Source organism: Passer domesticus, chromosome 7 (assembly GCF_036417665.1).
Source record: "Passer domesticus isolate bPasDom1 chromosome 7, bPasDom1.hap1, whole genome shotgun sequence".
Lineage (NCBI taxonomy): Eukaryota > Metazoa > Chordata > Aves > Passeriformes > Passeridae > Passer > Passer domesticus.
Genome location: NC_087480.1, coordinates 22,356,240 through 22,375,957, shown reverse-complemented (window position 1 = coordinate 22,375,957; position 19,718 = coordinate 22,356,240).

The following is a 19,718-nucleotide window of genomic DNA, read 5'->3' as shown; positions in this document are numbered from 1 at the left end:
TCCCCAGAGAAATAAAAGTCACCAGGCCAGGTTCCTGATGTCAGTTTGCAGGAGGCACTTGGCACTGTCAAACCAGCCACAGTTGCCTGTGGGGGCTCCTTTCATCTGGGAGTTATCCGCATCCGTGCGGAATTTCAACAGGCAGCCGGCCACTCCAGGCCACCTGGCCCTGGAGTGGAGCGATGGCTTTCCATCTGGGAGGTATCTTCAACAGTGCGGAATTTCAGCAGGCAGCCAGCCACTCTGGGCCACCCGTCCATGGATAGGAACGAAAGGCTTTCCCCTGAGAAACAAAACTCACCCGGCCAGGTTCCTGATGTCAGTTTGCAGGAGGCACTTGGCACTGTCAAACCAGCCACAGGTGCCTGTGGGGGCACTTTTCATCTGGGAGGCATCCTGATCCATGCGGAATTTCAGCAGGCAGCCGGCCACTCCGGGCCACTGGGCTCTGAACAAGAATGATGGCCTTTCCCCAGAGAAACAAAACTCACAAGGCCAGGTTCCTGATGTCAGTTTGCAGGAGGCACTTGGCACTGTCAAACCAGCCACAGTTGCCTGTGGTGGCACCTTACATCTGGGAGGTATCCTGATCCGTGTGGAATTTCAGCAGGCAGCAGGCAAGTACGGGCCACCGGGCCCTGGACATGAACCATGGCCTTTCCCCTGAGAAAGAAAATCACCAGGCCAGGTTTCTGATGTCAGTTTGCAGGAAGCACTTGGCACTGTCAAACCAGCCACAGTTGCCTCTGGGGGCACCTTTCATCTCGGCGGCATCCTGGTCCGTGCAGAATTTCAGCAGGGGGCCGGCCACTCAGGACACCAGGCTCAGGATATGAACCATGGCCTTTCCCCAGAGAAACAAAAGTCACCAGGCCAGGTTCCTGATGTCAGTTTGCAGGAGGCACTTGGCACTGTCAAACCAGCCACAGGTGCCTGTGGGGCACCTTGCATCTCGGAGGTATCCTGATCCGTGCGGAATTTCAGCAGTCAGCCGGCCAATTTGGGCCACAGTTTGTAGGATATGAACCATGGCCTTTCCCCAGAGAAACAAAAGTCACCAGGTCAGGTTCCTGATGTCAGTGTGCAGGAGGCACTTGGCACTGTCAAACCAGCCACAGTTGCCTGTGGGGGCACCTTGCATCTCGGCGGCATCCTGATCCATGCCGAATTCCAGCAGGCAGCCGGCCACTCCGGGCCATTAGACCTTGGACACGTACAATGGCCTTTCCCCAGAGAAATAAAAGTCACCAGGCCAGGTTCCTGATGTCAGTTTGCAGGAGGCACTTGGCACTGTCAAACCAGCCACAGTTGCCTGTGGGGGCTCCTTTCATCTGGGAGTTATCCGCATCCGTGCGGAATTTCAACAGGCAGCCGGCCACTCCAGGCCACCTGGCCTTGGAGTGGAGCGATGGCTTTTCCCTAGGGAAACAAAAGTCACCCGGCCAGGTTCCTGATGTCAGTTTGCAGGAGGCACTTGGCACTGTCAAACCAGCCACACGCACCTGTATGGGCACCTTGCATCTGGGAGGTATCCTCATCTGTGCGGAAGTTCAGCAGGTTGCCGGCCACACCAGGCCACCGGGCAATGGACATGAACGATGCCCTTTCCCGTGAGAAACAAAAGTCACCAGGCCAGTTTCCTGATGTCAGTTTGCAGGAGGCGCTTGGCACTGTCAAACCAGCCACAGTTGCCTGTGGTGGTACTTTCCATCTGGGAGGTATCTTCAACAGTGCGGAATTTCAGCAGGCAGCCAGCCACTCTGGGCCACCCGTCCATGGATAGGAACGAAAGGCTTTCCCCTGAGAAACAAAAGACACCAGGCCAGGTTCCTGATGTCAGTTTGCAGGAGGCACTTGGCACTGTCAAACCAGCCACAGGTGCCTGTGGGGGCACTTTTCATCTGGGAGGCATCCCGATCCATGCGGAATTTCAGCAGGCAGCCGGCCACTCCGGGCCACTAGGCCCTGGACAAGAACCACGGCTTTTCCCTAGGGAAACAAAAGTCACCCGGCCAGGTTCCTGATGTCAGTTTGCAGGAGGCACTTGGCACTGTCAAACCAGCCACAGTTGGCTGTGGGGGCACTTTCCATCTGGGAGGCATCCCGATCCATGCGGAATTTCAGCAGGCAGCCGGGCACTCCAGACCAAGTGGACAAGGCCCTGGACATGACTCATGGTCTTTCCCCAGAGAAAGGAAAGTCACAAGGCCAGGTTCCTGATGTCATTTTGCAGGAGGCACATGGCACTGTCAAACCAGCCACAGGTGCCTGTGGGGGCACCTTGCATCTCGGCGGCATCCTGATCCATGCCGAATTCCAGCAGGCAGCCGGCCACTCCGGGCCATTAGACCTTGGACATGTACAATGGCCTTTCCCCAGAGAAATAAAAGTCACCAGGCCAGGTTCCTGATGTCAGTTTGCAGGAGGCACTTGGCACTGTCAAACCAGCCACAGTTGCCTGTGGGGGCTCCTTTCATCTGGGAGTTATCCGCATCCGTGCGGAATTTCAACAGGCAGCCGGCCACTCCAGGCCACCTGGCCCTGGAGTGGAGCGATGGCTTTCCATCTGGGAGGTATCTTCAACAGTGCGGAATTTCAGCAGGCAGCCAGCCACTCTGGGCCACCCGTCCATGGATAGGAACGAAAGGCTTTCCCCTGAGAAACAAAACTCACCCGGCCAGGTTCCTGATGTCAGTTTGCAGGAGGCACTTGGCACTGTCAAACCAGCCACAGGTGCCTGTGGGGGCACTTTTCATCTGGGAGGCATCCTGATCCATGCGGAATTTCAGCAGGCAGCCGGCCACTCCGGGCCACTGGGCTCTGAACAAGAATGATGGCCTTTCCCCAGAGAAACAAAACTCACAAGGCCAGGTTCCTGATGTCAGTTTGCAGGAGGCACTTGGCACTGTCAAACCAGCCACAGTTGCCTGTGGTGGCACCTTACATCTGGGAGGTATCCTGATCCGTGTGGAATTTCAGCAGGCAGCAGGCAAGTACGGGCCACCGGGCCCTGGACATGAACCATGGCCTTTCCCCTGAGAAAGAAAATCACCAGGCCAGGTTTCTGATGTCAGTTTGCAGGAAGCACTTGGCACTGTCAAACCAGCCACAGTTGCCTCTGGGGGCACCTTTCATCTCGGCGGCATCCTGGTCCGTGCAGAATTTCAGCAGGGGGCCGGCCACTCAGGACACCAGGCTCAGGATATGAACCATGGCCTTTCCCCAGAGAAACAAAAGTCACCAGGCCAGGTTCCTGATGTCAGTTTGCAGGAGGCACTTGGCACTGTCAAACCAGCCACAGGTGCCTGTGGGGCACCTTGCATCTCGGAGGTATCCTGATCCGTGCGGAATTTCAGCAGTCAGCCGGCCAATTTGGGCCACAGTTTGTAGGATATGAACCATGGCCTTTCCCCAGAGAAACAAAAGTCACCAGGTCAGGTTCCTGATGTCAGTGTGCAGGAGGCACTTGGCACTGTCAAACCAGCCACAGTTGCCTGTGGGGGCACCTTGCATCTCGGCGGCATCCTGATCCATGCCGAATTCCAGCAGGCAGCCGGCCACTCCGGGCCATTAGACCTTGGACACGTACAATGGCCTTTCCCCAGAGAAATAAAAGTCACCAGGCCAGGTTCCTGATGTCAGTTTGCAGGAGGCACTTGGCACTGTCAAACCAGCCACAGTTGCCTGTGGGGGCTCCTTTCATCTGGGAGTTATCCGCATCCGTGCGGAATTTCAACAGGCAGCCGGCCACTCCAGGCCACCTGGCCTTGGAGTGGAGCGATGGCTTTTCCCTAGGGAAACAAAAGTCACCCGGCCAGGTTCCTGATGTCAGTTTGCAGGAGGCACTTGGCACTGTCAAACCAGCCACACGCACCTGTATGGGCACCTTGCATCTGGGAGGTATCCTCATCTGTGCGGAAGTTCAGCAGGTTGCCGGCCACACCAGGCCACCGGGCAATGGACATGAACGATGCCCTTTCCCGTGAGAAACAAAAGTCACCAGGCCAGGTTCCTGATGTCAGTTTGCAGGAGGCGCTTGGCACTGTCAAACCAGCCACAGTTGCCTGTGGTGGTACTTTCCATCTGGGAGGTATCTTCAACAGTGCGGAATTTCAGCAGGCAGCCAGCCACTCTGGGCCACCCGTCCATGGATAGGAACGAAAGGCTTTCCCCAGAGAAACAAAACTCACCCGGCCAGGTTCCTGATGTCAGTTTGCAGGAGGCACTTGGCACTGTCAAACCAGCCACAGGTGCCTGTGGGGGCACTTTTCATCTGGGAGGCATCCTGATCCATGCGGAATTTCAGCAGGCAGCCGGCCACTCCGGGCCACTGGGCTCTGAACAAGAATGATGGCCTTTCCCCAGAGAAACAAAACTCACAAGGCCAGGTTCCTGATGTCAGTTTGCAGGAGGCACTTGGCACTGTCAAACCAGCCACAGTTGCCTGTGGTGGCACCTTACATCTGGGAGGTATCCTGATCCGTGTGGAATTTCAGCAGGCAGCAGGCAAGTACGGGCCACCGGGCCCTGGACATGAACCATGGCCTTTCCCCTGAGAAAGAAAATCACCAGGCCAGGTTTCTGATGTCAGTTTGCAGGAAGCACTTGGCACTGTCAAACCAGCCACAGTTGCCTCTGGGGGCACCTTTCATCTCGGCGGCATCCTGGTCCGTGCAGAATTTCAGCAGGGGGCCGGCCACTCAGGACACCAGGCTCAGGATATGAACCATGGCCTTTCCCCAGAGAAACAAAAGTCACCAGGCCAGGTTCCTGATGTCAGTTTGCAGGAGGCACTTGGCACTGTCAAACCAGCCACAGGTGCCTGTGGGGCACCTTGCATCTCGGAGGTATCCTGATCCGTGCGGAATTTCAGCAGTCAGCCGGCCAATTTGGGCCACAGTTTGTAGGATATGAACCATGGCCTTTCCCCAGAGAAACAAAAGTCACCAGGCCAGGTTCCTGATGTCAGTTTGCAGGAGGCACTTGGCACTGTCAAACCAGCCACAGTTGCCTGTGGGGGCACCTTGCATCTCGGCGGCATCCTGATCCATGCCGAATTCCAGCAGGCAGCCGGCCACTCCGGGCCATTAGACCTTGGACACGTACAATGGCCTTTCCCCAGAGAAATAAAAGTCACCAGGCCAGGTTCCTGATGTCAGTTTGCAGGAGGCACTTGGCACTGTCAAACCAGCCACAGTTGCCTGTGGGGGCTCCTTTCATCTGGGAGTTATCCGCATCCGTGCGGAATTTCAACAGGCAGCCGGCCACTCCAGGCCACCTGGCCCTGGAGTGGAGCGATGGCTTTTCCCCAGAGAAACAAAAGTCACCCGGCCAGGTTCCTGATGTCAGTTTGCAGGAGGCACTTGGCACTGTCAAACCAGCCACACGCACCTGTATGGGCACCTTGCATCTGGGAGGTATCCTCATCTGTGCGGAAGTTCAGCAGGCTGCCGGCCACACCAGGCCACCGGGCAATGGACATGAACGATGCCCTTTCCCGTGAGAAACAAAAGTCACCAGGCCAGTTTCCTGATGTCAGTTTGCAGGAGGCGCTTGGCACTGTCAAACCAGCCACAGTTGCCTGTGGTGGTACTTTCCATCTGGGAGGTATCTTCAACAGTGCGGAATTTCAGCAGGCAGCCAGCCACTCTGGGCCACCCGTCCATGGATAGGAACGAAAGGCTTTCCCCAGAGAAACAAAACTCACCCGGCCAGGTTCCTGATGTCAGTTTGCAGGAGGCACTTGGCACTGTCAAACCAGCCACAGGTGCCTGTGGGGGCACTTTTCATCTGGGAGGCATCCTGATCCATGCGGAATTTCAGCAGGCAGCCGGCCACTCCGGGCCACTGGGCTCTGAACAAGAATGATGGCCTTTCCCCAGAGAAACAAAACTCACAAGGCCAGGTTCCTGATGTCAGTTTGCAGGAGGCACTTGGCACTGTCAAACCAGCCACAGTTGCCTGTGGTGGCACCTTACATCTGGGAGGTATCCTGATCCGTGTGGAATTTCAGCAGGCAGCAGGCAAGTACGGGCCACCGGGCCCTGGACATGAACCATGGCCTTTCCCCTGAGAAAGAAAATCACCAGGCCAGGTTTCTGATGTCAGTTTGCAGGAAGCACTTGGCACTGTCAAACCAGCCACAGTTGCCTCTGGGGGCACCTTTCATCTCGGCGGCATCCTGGTCCGTGCAGAATTTCAGCAGGGGGCCGGCCACTCAGGACACCAGGCTCAGGATATGAACCATGGCCTTTCCCCAGAGAAACAAAAGTCACCAGGCCAGGTTCCTGATGTCAGTTTGCAGGAGGCACTTGGCACTGTCAAACCAGCCACAGGTGCCTGTGGGGCACCTTGCATCTCGGAGGTATCCTGACCCGTGCGGAATTTCAGCAGTCAGCCGGCCAATTTGGGCCACAGTTTGTAGGATATGAACCATGGCCTTTCCCCAGAGAAACAAAAGTCACCAGGTCAGGTTCCTGATGTCAGTTTGCAGGAGGCACTTGGCACTGTCAAACCAGCCACAGTTGCCTGTGGGGGCACCTTGCATCTCGGCGGCATCCTGATCCATGCCGAATTCCAGCAGGCAGCCGGCCACTCCGGGCCATTAGACCTTGGACACGTACAATGGCCTTTCCCCAGAGAAATAAAAGTCACCAGGCCAGGTTCCTGATGTCAGTTTGCAGGAGGCACTTGGCACTGTCAAACCAGCCACAGTTGCCTGTGGGGGCTCCTTTCATCTGGGAGTTATCCGCATCCGTGCGGAATTTCAACAGGCAGCCGGCCACTCCAGGCCACCTGGCCCTGGAGTGGAGCGATGGCTTTTCCCCAGAGAAACAAAAGTCACCCGGCCAGGTTCCTGATGTCAGTTTGCAGGAGGCACTTGGCACTGTCAAACCAGCCACACGCACCTGTATGGGCACCTTGCATCTGGGAGGTATCCTCATCTGTGCGGAAGTTCAGCAGGCTGCCGGCCACACCAGGCCACCGGGCAATGGACATGAACGATGCCCTTTCCCGTGAGAAACAAAAGTCACCAGGCCAGTTTCCTGATGTCAGTTTGCAGGAGGCGCTTGGCACTGTCAAACCAGCCACAGTTGCCTGTGGTGGTACTTTCCATCTGGGAGGTATCTTCAACAGTGCGGAATTTCAGCAGGCAGCCAGCCACTCTGGGCCACCCGTCCATGGATAGGAACGAAAGGCTTTCCCCAGAGAAACAAAACTCACCCGGCCAGGTTCCTGATGTCAGTTTGCAGGAGGCACTTGGCACTGTCAAACCAGCCACAGGTGCCTGTGGGGGCACTTTTCATCTGGGAGGCATCCTGATCCATGCGGAATTTCAGCAGGCAGCCGGCCACTCCGGGCCACTGGGCTCTGAACAAGAATGATGGCCTTTCCCCAGAGAAACAAAACTCACAAGGCCAGGTTCCTGATGTCAGTTTGCAGGAGGCACTTGGCACTGTCAAACCAGCCACAGTTGCCTGTGGTGGCACCTTACATCTGGGAGGTATCCTGATCCGTGTGGAATTTCAGCAGGCAGCAGGCAAGTACGGGCCACCGGGCCCTGGACATGAACCATGGCCTTTCCCCTGAGAAAGAAAATCACCAGGCCAGGTTTCTGATGTCAGTTTGCAGGAAGCACTTGGCACTGTCAAACCAGCCACAGTTGCCTCTGGGGGCACCTTTCATCTCGGCGGCATCCTGGTCCGTGCAGAATTTCAGCAGGGGGCCGGCCACTCAGGACACCAGGCTCAGGATATGAACCATGGCCTTTCCCCAGAGAAACAAAAGTCACCAGGCCAGGTTCCTGATGTCAGTTTGCAGGAGGCACTTGGCACTGTCAAACCAGCCACAGGTGCCTGTGGGGCACCTTGCATCTCAGAGGTATCCTGATCCGTGCGGAATTTCAGCAGTCAGCCGGCCAATTTGGGCCACAGTTTGTAGGATATGAACCATGGCCTTTCCCCAGAGAAACAAAAGTCACCAGGTCAGGTTCCTGATGTCAGTGTGCAGGAGGCACTTGGCACTGTCAAACCAGCCACAGTTGCCTGTGGGGGCACCTTGCATCTCGGCGGCATCCTGATCCATGCCGAATTCCAGCAGGCAGCCGGCCACTCCGGGCCATTAGACCTTGGACACGTACAATGGCCTTTCCCCAGAGAAATAAAAGTCACCAGGCCAGGTTCCTGATGTCAGTTTGCAGGAGGCACTTGGCACTGTCAAACCAGCCACAGTTGCCTGTGGTGGTACTTTCCATCTGGGAGGTATCTTCAACAGTGCGGAATTTCAGCAGGCAGCCAGCCACTCTGGGCCACCCGTCCATGGATAGGAACGAAAGGCTTTCCCCAGAGAAACAAAACTCACCCGGCCAGGTTCCTGATGTCAGTTTGCAGGAGGCACTTGGCACTGTCAAACCAGCCACAGGTGCCTGTGGGGGCACTTTTCATCTGGGAGGCATCCTGATCCATGCGGAATTTCAGCAGGCAGACGGCCACTCCGGGCCACTGGGCTCTGAACAAGAATGATGGCCTTTCCCCAGAGAAACAAAACTCACAAGGCCAGGTTCCTGATGTCAGTTTGCAGGAGGCACTTGGCACTGTCAAACCAGCCACAGTTGCCTGTGGTGGCACCTTACATCTGGGAGGTATCCTGATCCGTGTGGAATTTCAGCAGGCAGCAGGCAAGTACGGGCCACCGGGCCCTGGACATGAACCATGGCCTTTCCCCTGAGAAAGAAAATCACCAGGCCAGGTTTCTGATGTCAGTTTGCAGGAAGCACTTGGCACTGTCAAACCAGCCACAGTTGCCTCTGGGGGCACCTTTCATCTCGGCGGCATCCTGGTCCGTGCAGAATTTCAGCAGGGGGCCGGCCACTCAGGACACCAGGCTCAGGATATGAACCATGGCCTTTCCCCAGAGAAACAAAAGTCACCAGGCCAGGTTCCTGATGTCAGTTTGCAGGAGGCACTTGGCACTGTCAAACCAGCCACACGCACCTGTATGGGCACCTTGCATCTCGGAGGTATCCTGATCCGTGCGGAATTTCAGCAGTCAGCCGGCCAATTTGGGCCACAGTTTGTAGGATATGAACCATGGCCTTTCCCCAGAGAAACAAAAGTCACCAGGTCAGGTTCCTGATGTCAGTGTGCAGGAGGCACTTGGCACTGTCAAACCAGCCACAGTTGCCTGTGGGGGCACCTTGCATCTCGGCGGCATCCTGATCCATGCCGAATTCCAGCAGGCAGCCGGCCACTCCGGGCCATTAGACCTTGGACACGTACAATGGCCTTTCCCCAGAGAAATAAAAGTCACCAGGCCAGGTTCCTGATGTCAGTTTGCAGGAGGCGCTTGGCACTGTCAAACCAGCCACAGTTGCCTGTGGGGGCTCCTTTCATCTGGGAGTTATCCGCATCCGTGCGGAATTTCAACAGGCAGCCGGCCACTCCAGGCCACCTGGCCCTGGAGTGGAGCGATGGCTTTTCCCCAGAGAAACAAAAGTCACCCGGCCAGGTTCCTGATGTCAGTTTGCAGGAGGCACTTGGCACTGTCAAACCAGCCACACGCACCTGTATGGGCACCTTGCATCTGGGAGGTATCCTCATCTGTGCGGAAGTTCAGCAGGCTGCCGGCCACACCAGGCCACCGGGCAATGGACATGAACGATGCCCTTTCCCCAGAGAAACAAAAGTCACCAGGCCAGGTTCCTGATGTCAGTTTGCAGGAAGCACTTGGCACTGTCAAACCAGCCACAGTTGCCTCTGGGGGCACCTTTCATCTCGGCGGCATCCTGGTCCGTGCAGAATTTCAGCAGGGGGCCGGCCACTCAGGACACCAGGCTCAGGATATGAACCATGGCCTTTCCCCAGAGAAACAAAAGTCACCAGGCCAGGTTCCTGATGTCAGTTTGCAGGAGGCACTTGGCACTGTCAAACCAGCCACAGGTGCCTGTGGGGCACCTTGCATCTCAGAGGTATCCTGATCCGTGCGGAATTTCAGCAGTCAGCCGGCCAATTTGGGCCACAGTTTGTAGGATATGAACCATGGCCTTTCCCCAGAGAAACAAAAGTCACCAGGTCAGGTTCCTGATGTCAGTGTGCAGGAGGCACTTGGCACTGTCAAACCAGCCACAGTTGCCTGTGGGGGCACCTTGCATCTCGGCGGCATCCTGATCCATGCCGAATTCCAGCAGGCAGCCGGCCACTCCGGGCCATTAGACCTTGGACACGTACAATGGCCTTTCCCCAGAGAAATAAAAGTCACCAGGCCAGGTTCCTGATGTCAGTTTGCAGGAGGCACTTGGCACTGTCAAACCAGCCACAGTTGCCTGTGGGGGCTCCTTTCATCTGGGAGTTATCCGCATCCGTGCGGAATTTCAACAGGCAGCCGGCCACTCCAGGCCACCTGGCCTTGGAGTGGAGCGATGGCTTTTCCCTAGGGAAACAAAAGTCACCCGGCCAGGTTCCTGATGTCAGTTTGCAGGAGGCACTTGGCACTGTCAAACCAGCCACACGCACCTGTATGGGCACCTTGCATCTGGGAGGTATCCTCATCTGTGCGGAAGTTCAGCAGGTTGCCGGCCACACCAGGCCACCGGGCAATGGACATGAACGATGCCCTTTCCCGTGAGAAACAAAAGTCACCAGGCCAGGTTCCTGATGTCAGTTTGCAGGAGGCACTTGGCACTGTCAAACCAGCCACACGCACCTGTATGGGCACCTTGCATCTCGGAGGTATCCTGATCCGTGCGGAATTTCAGCAGTCAGCCGGCCAATTTGGGCCACAGTTTGTAGGATATGAACCATGGCCTTTCCCCAGAGAAACAAAAGTCACCAGGTCAGGTTCCTGATGTCAGTGTGCAGGAGGCACTTGGCACTGTCAAACCAGCCACAGTTGCCTGTGGGGGCACCTTGCATCTCGGCGGCATCCTGATCCATGCCGAATTCCAGCAGGCAGCCGGCCACTCCGGGCCATTAGACCTTGGACACGTACAATGGCCTTTCCCCAGAGAAATAAAAGTCACCAGGCCAGGTTCCTGATGTCAGTTTGCAGGAGGCGCTTGGCACTGTCAAACCAGCCACAGTTGCCTGTGGGGGCTCCTTTCATCTGGGAGTTATCCGCATCCGTGCGGAATTTCAACAGGCAGCCGGCCACTCCAGGCCACCTGGCCCTGGAGTGGAGCGATGGCTTTTCCCCAGAGAAACAAAAGTCACCCGGCCAGGTTCCTGATGTCAGTTTGCAGGAGGCACTTGGCACTGTCAAACCAGCCACACGCACCTGTATGGGCACCTTGCATCTGGGAGGTATCCTCATCTGTGCGGAAGTTCAGCAGGCTGCCGGCCACACCAGGCCACCGGGCAATGGACATGAACGATGCCCTTTCCCCAGAGAAACAAAAGTCACCAGGCCAGGTTCCTGATGTCAGTTTGCAGGAAGCACTTGGCACTGTCAAACCAGCCACAGTTGCCTCTGGGGGCACCTTTCATCTCGGCGGCATCCTGGTCCGTGCAGAATTTCAGCAGGGGGCCGGCCACTCAGGACACCAGGCTCAGGATATGAACCATGGCCTTTCCCCAGAGAAACAAAAGTCACCAGGCCAGGTTCCTGATGTCAGTTTGCAGGAGGCACTTGGCACTGTCAAACCAGCCACAGGTGCCTGTGGGGCACCTTGCATCTCAGAGGTATCCTGATCCGTGCGGAATTTCAGCAGTCAGCCGGCCAATTTGGGCCACAGTTTGTAGGATATGAACCATGGCCTTTCCCCAGAGAAACAAAAGTCACCAGGTCAGGTTCCTGATGTCAGTGTGCAGGAGGCACTTGGCACTGTCAAACCAGCCACAGTTGCCTGTGGGGGCACCTTGCATCTCGGCGGCATCCTGATCCATGCCGAATTCCAGCAGGCAGCCGGCCACTCCGGGCCATTAGACCTTGGACACGTACAATGGCCTTTCCCCAGAGAAATAAAAGTCACCAGGCCAGGTTCCTGATGTCAGTTTGCAGGAGGCACTTGGCACTGTCAAACCAGCCACAGTTGCCTGTGGGGGCTCCTTTCATCTGGGAGTTATCCGCATCCGTGCGGAATTTCAACAGGCAGCCGGCCACTCCAGGCCACCTGGCCTTGGAGTGGAGCGATGGCTTTTCCCTAGGGAAACAAAAGTCACCCGGCCAGGTTCCTGATGTCAGTTTGCAGGAGGCACTTGGCACTGTCAAACCAGCCACACGCACCTGTATGGGCACCTTGCATCTGGGAGGTATCCTCATCTGTGCGGAAGTTCAGCAGGTTGCCGGCCACACCAGGCCACCGGGCAATGGACATGAACGATGCCCTTTCCCGTGAGAAACAAAAGTCACCAGGCCAGGTTCCTGATGTCAGTTTGCAGGAGGCGCTTGGCACTGTCAAACCAGCCACAGTTGCCTGTGGTGGTACTTTCCATCTGGGAGGTATCTTCAACAGTGCGGAATTTCAGCAGGCAGCCAGCCACTCTGGGCCACCCGTCCATGGATAGGAACGAAAGGCTTTCCCCAGAGAAACAAAACTCACCCGGCCAGGTTCCTGATGTCAGTTTGCAGGAGGCACTTGGCACTGTCAAACCAGCCACAGGTGCCTGTGGGGGCACTTTTCATCTGGGAGGCATCCTGATCCATGCGGAATTTCAGCAGGCAGCCGGCCACTCTGGGCCACTGGGCTCTGAACAAGAATGATGGCCTTTCCCCAGAGAAACAAAACTCACAAGGCCAGGTTCCTGATGTCAGTTTGCAGGAGGCACTTGGCACTGTCAAACCAGCCACAGTTGCCTGTGGTGGCACCTTACATCTGGGAGGTATCCTGATCCGTGTGGAATTTCAGCAGGCAGCAGGCAAGTACGGGCCACCGGGCCCTGGACATGAACCATGGCCTTTCCCCTGAGAAAGAAAATCGCCAGGCCAGGTTTCTGATGTCAGTTTGCAGGAAGCACTTGGCACTGTCAAACCAGCCACAGTTGCCTCTGGGGGCACCTTTCATCTCGGCGGCATCCTGGTCCGTGCAGAATTTCAGCAGGGGGCCGGCCACTCAGGACACCAGGCTCAGGATATGAACCATGGCCTTTCCCCAGAGAAACAAAAGTCACCAGGCCAGGTTCCTGATGTCAGTTTGCAGGAGGCACTTGGCACTGTCAAACCAGCCACACGCACCTGTATGGGCACCTTGCATCTCGGAGGTATCCTGATCCGTGCGGAATTTCAGCAGTCAGCCGGCCAATTTGGGCCACAGTTTGTAGGATATGAACCATGGCCTTTCCCCAGAGAAACAAAAGTCACCAGGTCAGGTTCCTGATGTCAGTGTGCAGGAGGCACTTGGCACTGTCAAACCAGCCACAGTTGCCTGTGGGGGCACCTTGCATCTCGGCGGCATCCTGATCCATGCCGAATTCCAGCAGGCAGCCGGCCACTCCGGGCCATTAGACCTTGGACACGTACAATGGCCTTTCCCCAGAGAAATAAAAGTCACCAGGCCAGGTTCCTGATGTCAGTTTGCAGGAGGCGCTTGGCACTGTCAAACCAGCCACAGTTGCCTGTGGGGGCTCCTTTCATCTGGGAGTTATCCGCATCCGTGCGGAATTTCAACAGGCAGCCGGCCACTCCAGGCCACCTGGCCCTGGAGTGGAGCGATGGCTTTTCCCCAGAGAAACAAAAGTCACCCGGCCAGGTTCCTGATGTCAGTTTGCAGGAGGCACTTGGCACTGTCAAACCAGCCACACGCACCTGTATGGGCACCTTGCATCTGGGAGGTATCCTCATCTGTGCGGAAGTTCAGCAGGCTGCCGGCCACACCAGGCCACCGGGCAATGGACATGAACGATGCCCTTTCCCCAGAGAAACAAAAGTCACCAGGCCAGGTTCCTGATGTCAGTTTGCAGGAGGCGCTTGGCACTGTCAAACCAGCCACAGTTGCCTGTGGTGGTACTTTCCATCTGGGAGGTATCTTCAACAGTGCGGAATTTCAGCAGGCAGCCAGCCACTCTGGGCCACCCGTCCATGGATAGGAACGAAAGGCTTTCCCCTGAGAAACAAAAGACACCAGGCCAGGTTCCTGATGTCAGTTTGCAGGAGGCACTTGGCACTGTCAAACCAGCCACAGGTGCCTGTGGGGGCACTTTTCATCTGGGAGGCATCCCGATCCATGCGGAATTTCAGCAGGCAGCCGGCCACTCCGGGCCACCAGGCCCTGGACAAGAACCACGGCTTTTCCCTAGGGAAACAAAAGTCACCCGGCCAGGTTCCTGATGTCAGTTTGCAGGAGGCACTTGGCACTGTCAAACCAGCCACAGTTGGCTGTGGGGGCACTTTCCATCTGGGAGGCATCCCGATCCATGCGGAATTTCAGCAGGCAGCCGGGCACTCCAGGCCAAGTGGACAAGGCCCTGGACATGACTCATGGTCTTTCCCCAGAGAAAGGAAAGTCACAAGGCCAGGTTCCTGATGTCATTTTGCAGGAGGCACATGGCACTGTCAAACCAGCCACAGGTGCCTGTGGGGGCACCTTGCATCTCGGCGGCATCCTGATCCATGCCGAATTCCAGCAGGCAGCCGGCCACTCCGGGCCATTAGACCTTGGACACGTACAATGGCCTTTCCCCAGAGAAATAAAAGTCACCAGGCCAGGTTCCTGATGTCAGTTTGCAGGAGGCACTTGGCACTGTCAAACCAGCCACAGTTGCCTGTGGGGGCTCCTTTCATCTGGGAGTTATCCGCATCCGTGCGGAATTTCAACAGGCAGCCGGCCACTCCAGGCCACCTGGCCCTGGAGTGGAGCGATGGCTTTCCATCTGGGAGGTATCTTCAACAGTGCGGAATTTCAGCAGGCAGCCAGCCACTCTGGGCCACCCGTCCATGGATAGGAACGAAAGGCTTTCCCCTGAGAAACAAAACTCACCCGGCCAGGTTCCTGATGTCAGTTTGCAGGAGGCACTTGGCACTGTCAAACCAGCCACAGGTGCCTGTGGGGGCACTTTTCATCTGGGAGGCATCCTGATCCATGCGGAATTTCAGCAGGCAGCCGGCCACTCCGGGCCACTGGGCTCTGAACAAGAATGATGGCCTTTCCCCAGAGAAACAAAACTCACAAGGCCAGGTTCCTGATGTCAGTTTGCAGGAGGCACTTGGCACTGTCAAACCAGCCACAGTTGCCTGTGGTGGCACCTTACATCTGGGAGGTATCCTGATCCGTGTGGAATTTCAGCAGGCAGCAGGCAAGTACGGGCCACCGGGCCCTGGACATGAACCATGGCCTTTCCCCTGAGAAAGAAAATCACCAGGCCAGGTTTCTGATGTCAGTTTGCAGGAAGCACTTGGCACTGTCAAACCAGCCACAGTTGCCTCTGGGGGCACCTTTCATCTCGGCGGCATCCTGATCCGTGCAGAATTTCAGCAGGGGGCCGGCCACTCAGGACACCAGGCTCAGGATATGAACCATGGCCTTTCCCCAGAGAAACAAAAGTCACCAGGCCAGGTTCCTGATGTCAGTTTGCAGGAGGCACTTGGCACTGTCAAACCAGCCACACGCACCTGTATGGGCACCTTGCATCTCGGAGGTATCCTGATCCGTGCGGAATTTCAGCAGTCAGCCGGACACTTTGGGCCACAGTTTGTAGGATATGAACCATGGCCTTTCCCCAGAGAAACAAAAGTCACCAGGTCAGGTTCCTGATGTCAGTGTGCAGGAGGCACTTGGCACTGTCAAACCAGCCACAGTTGCCTGTGGGGGCACCTTGCATCTCGGCGGCATCCTGATCCATGCCGAATTCCAGCAGGCAGCCGGCCACTCCGGGCCATTAGACCTTGGACACGTACAATGGCCTTTCCCCAGAGAAATAAAAGTCATCAGGCCAGGTTCCTGATGTCAGTTTGCAGGAGGCACTTGGCACTGTCAAACCAGCCACAGTTGCCTGTGGGGGCTCCTTTCATCTGGGAGTTATCCGCATCCGTGCGGAATTTCAACAGGCAGCCGGCCACTCCAGGCCACCTGGCCCTGGAGTGGAGCGATGGCTTTTCCCCAGAGAAACAAAAGTCACCCGGCCAGGTTCCTGATGTCAGTTTGCAGGAGGCACTTGGCACTGTCAAACCAGCCACACGCACCTGTATGGGCACCTTGCATCTGGGAGGTATCCTCATCTGTGCGGAAGTTCAGCAGGCTGCCGGCCACACCAGGCCACCGGGCAATGGACATGAACGATGCCCTTTCCCGTGAGAAACAAAAGTCACCAGGCCAGGTTCCTGATGTCAGTTTGCAGGAGGCGCTTGGCACTGTCAAACCAGCCACAGTTGCCTGTGGTGGTACTTTCCATCTGGGAGGTATCTTCAACAGTGCGGAATTTCAGCAGGCAGCCAGCCACTCTGGGCCACCCGTCCATGGATAGGAACGAAAGGCTTTCCCCAGAGAAACAAAACTCACCCGGCCAGGTTCCTGATGTCAGTTTGCAGGAGGCACTTGGCACTGTCAAACCAGCCACAGGTGCCTGTGGGGGCACTTTTCATCTGGGAGGCATCCTGATCCATGCGGAATTTCAGCAGGCAGCCGGCCACTCTGGGCCACTGGGCTCTGAACAAGAATGATGGCCTTTCCCCAGAGAAACAAAACTCACAAGGCCAGGTTCCTGATGTCAGTTTGCAGGAGGCACTTGGCACTGTCAAACCAGCCACAGTTGCCTGTGGTGGCACCTTACATCTGGGAGGTATCCTGATCCGTGTGGAATTTCAGCAGGCAGCAGGCAAGTACGGGCCACCGGGCCCTGGACATGAACCATGGCCTTTCCCCTGAGAAAGAAAATCACCAGGCCAGGTTTCTGATGTCAGTTTGCAGGAAGCACTTGGCACTGTCAAACCAGCCACAGTTGCCTCTGGGGGCACCTTTCATCTCGGCGGCATCCTGGTCCGTGCAGAATTTCAGCAGGGGGCCGGCCACTCAGGACACCAGGCTCAGGATATGAACCATGGCCTTTCCCCAGAGAAACAAAAGTCACCAGGCCAGGTTCCTGATGTCAGTTTGCAGGAGGCACTTGGCACTGTCAAACCAGCCACAGGTGCCTGTGGGGCACCTTGCATCTCAGAGGTATCCTGATCCGTGCGGAATTTCAGCAGTCAGCCGGCCACTTTGGGCCACAGTTTGTAGGATATGAACCATGGCCTTTCCCCAGAGAAACAAAAGTCACCAGGTCAGGTTCCTGATGTCAGTGTGCAGGAGGCACTTGGCACTGTCAAACCAGCCACAGTTGCCTGTGGGGGCACCTTGCATCTCGGCGGCATCCTGATCCATGCCGAATTCCAGCAGGCAGCCGGCCACTCCGGGCCATTAGACCTTGGACATGTACAATGGCCTTTCCCCAGAGAAATAAAAGTCACCAGGCCAGGTTCCTGATGTCAGTTTGCAGGAGGCACTTGGCACTGTCAAACCAGCCACAGTTGCCTGTGGGGGCTCCTTTCATCTGGGAGTTATCCGCATCCGTGCGGAATTTCAACAGGCAGCCGGCCACTCCAGGCCACCTGGCCTTGGAGTGGAGCGATGGCTTTTCCCTAGGGAAACAAAAGTCACCCGGCCAGGTTCCTGATGTCAGTTTGCAGGAGGCACTTGGCACTGTCAAACCAGCCACACGCACCTGTATGGGCACCTTGCATCTGGGAGGTATCCTCATCTGTGCGGAAGTTCAGCAGGCTGCCGGCCACACCAGGCCACCGGGCAATGGACATGAACGATGCCCTTTCCCGTGAGAAACAAAAGTCACCAGGCCAGGTTCCTGATGTCGGTTTGCAGGAGGCGCTTGGCACTGTCAAACCAGCCACAGTTGCCTGTGGTGGTACTTTCCATCTGGGAGGTATCTTCAACAGTGCGGAATTTCAGCAGGCAGCCAGCCACTCTGGGCCACCCGTCCATGGATAGGAACGAAAGGCTTTCCCCAGAGAAACAAAACTCACCCGGCCAGGTTCCTGATGTCAGTTTGCAGGAGGCACTTGGCACTGTCAAACCAGCCACAGGTGCCTGTGGGGGCACTTTTCATCTGGGAGGCATCCTGATCCATGCGGAATTTCAGCAGGCAGCCGGCCACTCCGGGCCACTGGGCTCTGAACAAGAATGATGGCCTTTCCCCAGAGAAACAAAACTCACAAGGCCAGCTTCCTGATGTCAGTTTGCAGGAGGCACTTGGCACTGTCAAACCAGCCACAGTTGCCTGTGGTGGCACCTTACATCTGGGAGGTATCCTGATCCGTGTGGAATTTCAGCAGGCAGCAGGCAAGTACGGGCCACCGGGCCCTGGACATGAACCATGGCCTTTCCCCTGAGAAAGAAAATCACCAGGCCAGGTTTCTGATGTCAGTTTGCAGGAAGCACTTGGCACTGTCAAACCAGCCACAGTTGCCTCTGGGGGCACCTTTCATCTCGGCGGCATCCTGGTCCGTGCAGAATTTCAGCAGGGGGCCGGCCACTCAGGACACCAGGCTCAGGATATGAACCATGGCCTTTCCCCAGAGAAACAAAAGTCACCAGGCCAGGTTCCTGATGTCAGTTTGCAGGAGGCACTTGGCACTGTCAAACCAGCCACAGGTGCCTGTGGGGCACCTTGCATCTCGGAGGTATCCTGATCCGTGCGGAATTTCAGCAGTCAGCCGGACACTTTGGGCCACAGTTTGTAGGATATGAACCATGGCCTTTCCCCAGAGAAACAAAAGTCACCAGGTCAGGTTCCTGATGTCAGTGTGCAGGAGGCACTTGGCACTGTCAAACCAGCCACAGTTGCCTGTGGGGGCACCTTGCATCTCGGTGGCATCCTGATCCATGCCGAATTCCAGCAGGCAGCCGGCCACTCCGGGCCATTAGACCTTGGACACGTACAATGGCCTTTCCCCAGAGAAATAAAAGTCACCAGGCCAGGTTCCTGATGTCAGTTTGCAGGAGGCACTTGGCACTGTCAAACCAGCCACAGTTGCCTGTGGGGGCTCCTTTCATCTGGGAGTTATCCGCATCCGTGCGGAATTTCAACAGGCAGCCGGCCACTCCAGGCCACCTGGCCCTGGAGTGGAGCGATGGCTTTTCCCCAGAGAAACAAAAGTCACCCGGCCAGGTTCCTGATGTCAGTTTGCAGGAGGCACTTGGCACTGTCAAACCAGCCACAGTTGGCTGTGGGGGCACTTTCCATCTGGGAGGCATCCCGATCCATGCGGAATTTCAGCAGGCAGCCGGGCACTCCAGGCCAAGTGGACAAGGCCCTGGACATGACTCATGGTCTTTCCCCAGAGAAAGGAAAGTCACAAGGCCAGGTTCCTGATGTCATTTTGCAGGAGGCACATGGCACTGTCAAACCAGCCACAGGTGCCTGTGGGGGCACCTTGCATCTCGGCGGCATCCTGATCCATGCCGAATTCCAGCAGGCAGCCGGCCACTCCGGGCCATTAGACCTTGGACACGTACAATGGCCTTTCCCCAGAGAAATAAAAGTCACCAGGCCAGGTTCCTGATGTCAGTTTGCAGGAGGCACTTGGCACTGTCAAACCAGCCACAGTTGCCTGTGGGGGCTCCTTTCATCTGGGAGTTATCCGCATCCGTGCGGAATTTCAACAGGCAGCCGGCCACTCCAGGCCACCTGGCCCTGGAGTGGAGCGATGGCTTTCCATCTGGGAGGTATCTTCAACAGTGCGGAATTTCAGCAGGCAGCCAGCCACTCTGGGCCACCCGTCCATGGATAGGAACGAAA